Source organism: Varroa destructor, unplaced genomic scaffold, assembly GCF_002443255.2.
Source record: "Varroa destructor unplaced genomic scaffold, Vdes_3.0 BEIS01000004.1, whole genome shotgun sequence".
NCBI classification, from domain to species: domain Eukaryota; kingdom Metazoa; phylum Arthropoda; class Arachnida; order Mesostigmata; family Varroidae; genus Varroa; species Varroa destructor.
Window position 1 is genome coordinate 28,288,091 of NW_019211457.1, and position 6,023 is coordinate 28,294,113.

Genomic DNA, 6,023 nt, shown 5'->3' on the forward strand with positions numbered 1-6,023 from the left:
ATATATATAGCACTAATTGTAAAGACGAATATGTCGCCGTGTAACGGAACTTATGAGTAATTTCTAACACAATGCGCCACGACGACAGCGAATAGGACTTGGGTGGATAGTAAGGTATTGAGCTCTTTTCGAGTTACATCGAGTCTAGGTGCTGCAAATAAGCCGGAAATGATGGAGAGAATAGCGTCTTTGCTAGCTCCTGCACACGGTGACGTTTCTGACAGACTACAATGATTAGAGCTCATGACGAGAGCCATCGAACACCAATGGCATATTCATACCAAGGCTTTATCTAATTTTATTCCCCTAGCAACTGCACTGACCTTCAGTTTGTTGCGGTGATGTGATTTTTACCAATATAAATTAGTGACAAACAAGCATAGACCGCTAGTTAGACCCTAGACAGAAGCAGACAGACGTGGATCTCGCGCCACCATGTTTTGCAACGTCCTCAATAGCCATTATTTTGTAAAGTGGTAGCGAGGCTTTTTTTTTTTCCTCTTGTATGAAATTTAAAGCGCATTTGCCTTTTTGGCGTAACAGAATATTGACGATGTTAGACGTACTGCACGCTTAGCGTTTTATAGATCAGTACTAAGCGTCATTGCTATCATATTGTGAAAGCAGTTCTCGCGATTGCCGACTGCTTATCGTCCGACGGCATTTTAGCTCTTCGACAGTTCATAAAGGGTAAACCCAGCTCTTGAAATAGTTTTTTTTTCCAGTCTGGATTTAATCTAGCCAAACTCTTCTTGGTAAAACCAATGCAATGACGGTATATAGCATTTGCCATTATCGATCTATATCACCGATAATTTTATCGCTTGGTTTCACGTTCAAACTTTCTGTTTCCGTCCCATATCTCCCTCTGCCATTCGATACATGTCAAATTAAATTTTAGTATCCGGTATCGTTTATACTAGTTGTCTAGCACTCGCATCGATAATTCGCCATATTGAAATCACATCATTTATTTTTTTTATCGATTAGATCTATTCGTGTAGAATCAATCAAATAAGTTCGTCTGAAAACTTTGAAAAATAACCCACCCAAAGAAATTGCCGGGCAATACTACTGAAATCTACATTGCTACAATAAAACCGCATCTCATAGTACCACACCTGATCGTATTTGTAAGCGTATCATTAACAACAGCAGGAGCAGGGGCGGCAGCAGCAGCAACAACAACAACAAACCGTTGAAAATAATTTGAATGTAAGGGTAGAATAGGACGCTTGTGGTAGACCTTTTATCGCTTTTCACTATCTTGATGGCTCAGTTTTAACGTATAGCAAACGGGCACCGCTGCCATAGAGTCCATTAGACCCCGTATGCGTTTTCGAGCGCCGCGGGAAGCCCCAGCGCCGATCGTTCATTGATACTGAGACGTAGCTGACAGCGGAGGCGGCGACGGTACTGTTACATGCTCCATTACCCATCTTGTTGTTGTTGTTGTTGTTGCTGTTTTTGGTGGCGAACAATTTGAGTGATTTTGGCTAAAATAATCAGGGCCTTCTTCCAGCGACCACCCGCTCTTTTTCGGCGCGAAATTTTAAAATAGAATGCGAATGGAATACCAGCAAAAGATGGGTCACGCTCAGTCAGTCCAGTAAGCAGAGTAAAACAACGCTAAGCGCAGCTGCTATTTCAGTGCGGTAAGCACCGTCACCATCAGCATCACCTTCACATATCGACCAATGCCACGATCAACGTATAATTGCGGACGCGGGCGTAAATAGCGGCCGCATTGCCCCTACGCTTATCGGGGTTACCGTCAAAAATCTCAAGAAGACCAACACACGAATGTAAGCAATGCTGCCAGGAGAAAGCCCTTGTGACGACTAGCAAATGACCACAACTACTACAGAGCCGTCTCGATGCCAACTCAATTCTCCGTGCATATATGCCTCTCTGCCTACTTATATATATGAGGCGATGGACGAACAGACTAAAATGCCAGACGACCAACGACTCAGGGCAAGCGTCAGCGAAAAACACAAACAACATCGCTTCCGCTAAAGATGAAAATAGTATGAAAACTATAACGGTGCCAACAACAATGGATGTCGACGCTAATTTGAATTGTGGCGCGTGGCTAGACAACGCACACATTATCTATATGTATGTACGTATGTATGCATGTACGTACGTACGTACGTATGTATGGATTATACTGTATAATGTATTCGCTAGTTAATAGAAGTAGTGGTTTCAGTGATGATAAGGGAACGATATTCGCTGCTATACCTAAAGCAATACTCGCTTACGAAATGTGTTATGGTCGGGGGGCTGAAATGTATTATTTTTTATTTTGCTTTTTACTTGTACGGTATTACAACAGAAGCAAACACAGTTTTTTAACAGTCGCAAATCGGTGTTCATACAGATCGACACGCATACACAACATCAACAAGTTATTGTTAACTAGATATATGTATATATGCGACCAACTTAAATCCGTTATCTGAGTTGCACAACTGTGTACGTGCGTGAACGGTTTTTTTAAAACGGCAACACGGTCTCTAGTGATAAGTTTTTATAAAGCGAAATATACGAATAGAGTAAGAGTATTTTTGGGGCAAAAATAATTGGGTCTTGATCAGTTTGGCATATACCTAGGGTCAAATAGTGACCTCTCTCCATGTCGACGGCAATAGATATAGGCACAATTTCGCACACTCTTGTAACCTTCGTGAACACTATAGTGGATCCCATTTTCTTTACACCGTACGAACAGGGGCTTCTTTCTAGATGAACGTAAACCATTGTTGAAGATCGTTACATATGCACTTCAGCTAGTGGCATTCCTAAAGCGGACCCTACAAATATACTTAATTATATACACTTATGTCAGTATAATGTACGTACAGGGTGAAGCTAAGAGTTTGAAAAACTCATTTGACAGTGTAAAAGTCTTCCTTTTACATCTGTTACATTAGTAGAAGTGTAAAATGTACTGTAATTAAGGAAAAAAAAATAAAGGATGTTGAATAATTTTTTTCAAATTGTCAAGAGAGTCTTGCTTCTATATATATATATATATATATATATATATATATATATATATATATGTACAGAATCTATTATATAGATCTACACCGAAAAGTACCAATGCCTGAGGATTTTCGAATGATGCTAAACATGCTTTTGCCAAACTAGTGGATGGGTGAAATGATTATCGGCACATTTACTAAGCCGAAAACGTGTAAGCGCCAGGTTCTGTTGCCAGCCTAGCTACGTTTTGCCTTTGTCCTCGATTCCGTCTGCCGAAAAATCGCGTAGGTTCCGCCAGACCCTTATCTTATGGAGGCCTTACAACAAGCATGCGGTCTGTGCAGGCATATATATGAGGGCCTTCTGCTGTTAGAATAACTGTAATGACACTTGCTTTGCCTGTCGTACAGTTATTCATTGGCCTTCCCAACGTGTAGACCGGTTACAAAGTGACAGCCAAATCGCTAGCTGAACGTCGACAGAGTAGATAGTACCCTGATGGGGAACGATCCAAATACGTTGTGCCTAGTAACTCGATATGTAAAACTCCGTAATGCCTATTGCACTAAGAAAGACTCAAGTCATTGTATAAGTTATATGCAAGACTAAGTTATTCAAGTTCCGATTGGAAAAATTTCCAACGCACGTACCATATACGCACGTCAGTCGATATGCGCGGTGGATCGTAGCGTTTACCAAAGCGGCACCAAATTTTATGTTCAAGGTGTCCGGTCAGCGATGTCAAACGTCAGAAGACTTGAGGCGCGCTCCGTCCAACCAGAAACCAGTTAATGTAAGCATTTGCTATAAGGTCAGTTGCAATGTGAATCGCTATTAAAGAACAGTTCCGTTGAGATGGATTGTTACGGCATGCCGGCGGCAACAAAAGCGTTAACACGATGAAGTATCGTTCAAAAACTTCGCCTTTAAATGATTGTCTTTTCAAATGTCATTTGCCATATCGAAAAATGATAAAGCGGAAAGCTAACTGTGACAAGATTGCGGTTCGACAGCCTGCTAAGGAAAACAGTATTGGATGTAGTAGGCACGTGCTAACAGGCTACAATGGGACCCGATTCAACCTAACGTAACAAACAGCAGTGCTTATACTTTGACACACTAGGATATTACCTGCTGGGGGATGGGATCACACATATCTATTCTCACGCTCAGAATTCCTATACGTGATGACGACTTGTGAATCTATTCACCAATTGGAGACGGCTACCGTGCTTATCGCATCGTGCATATCGTGCTTATCCAGCTCATTCTAATAAGGGTTTCACCATGGTAAAATACCATATATTAACTGCGTTAAAGGTGCCTAAAGGTTTGCGCACAGCTGCTCTTCTGTTACGAAACACTTCGGCAAATCAGCAGAATCACATAGTAGCTTTATATGGACAAAAAGGCGTTGGAAGTAAAGGGCACGGTACTGTATGGAAATATGTCAATTCATCCTTAGTATGACATATATAGAGAGCTAAATGGACATTAGTAAGATAAATGACAAGGCTATTATTTCTGGGGATGATGTTGAACAGAGGTTGACGGAGTATAATTAATCAGTAGTTTCTTCTAATTATTTAGGGTTTGCAAATTCGTAAAGACGATCCACTTTTGTATTACGGTTGTCACAGGCTATTCTCAAACACCGACCTTCAAAGTGTCTTTATCTGACAAAAATTAACGATGGGTATTTTAAGTAGAAATACCGATAGAAATCGAGAGAAATACGTGGAAAATAGTGGTCTGTTTTCTATTCGATAACACTCTTCTGGCATTGTTTCGTAGCTCAGCATAGATTTACCAGAATTATCTGTTAGGGTTACATACTATTAAGTCGAATCTGCCCTGTGTATAGAGACATATTGGGATAGGTAAAATATTAGTCAGAAGGGTGCGCCTTTGTAGTCTACCCCTCTCGGCCTCGCCTGACTCTTGTCACTCCCGCTAACTGTATTACAGGAAACGGAAGAGTCCTTCCTGATCTGCCGGGTGGTGTGCGTGCTTGCATGTGGTCGATGATATCGACGACTCATCTTGAAGAAGGCTTGAAGTGCTCTGAAAGTCTCTTCCATTGCTGACACGAAATCGAAGTAATTTTTGCGCCCAGTGTATGATGCATAAAATCCGTAAAGAGAAAATTGAGCTGTTTAAGCTGTTCTATCGCTTTGAACCTTCTTTTTTTTCCTGCGCTAAGTAGCAATGCGAAAAATTACTACATGCATAAAATATCGTCGTCAATATAGACGTTTCCGTCCTTGACATGGTCGGTACCGTCGCTTGAAAAGGCTAAATCTCTGACCCAGAAAGTTTGGCCAGGGCTTGCCAGTTCAAATCCCACCAAACCAATATCATGCGCTACATGGGGTGGTCGATTGAATAAAGAAAACACATACGCATAGAATATAGCATATGACTGTGAGCTCTTTAAACGATGTCGATAGGAGGTTTGTTAGCGGAAATGTGATAGATAGAACTGTGCCATATGAAGCAGCTAGACACTTTAGGCTTTGTTTAATGTCGATGTGGATGCCATTAATTATTGATAGGTCATTGTTGAGGAGATAGGAAACTACTTGAAATCTTTAATCCACTATTACTATGTGAAATGTCAACCGGGCACATTTCGGTCGATCTTTCCCACCGAAACGATGCTCCAACCTTTCGAAGATATTCTTGCTGTATCTGCATTACATAGATTTAATTGTAATAACTATAATAGCTTTTTTTAGGAATAACAGGTGCTTCGTCTTATACGAAGTGGCCTATTAGCTGCCTCTATGAAACTGACATTCATTTTGAGATCGTCCCTCTTGATTATATCACCACCGTCACATGATTGTTTTCCATCGAATTCTACACGCCTTTACACTAAAACCCAGTTGTCTTTGCTTCAGTAACATAAGGCAGCAAGAACCCCACCAGTGTGGCCCTTCAGCCACCTGTTCTCTACGTGGACATAGCGTTCGCTTTGCTTTCTTCCTTTGTTCACTTAGATCGCAACATATTTGCTCTGTCGTCGT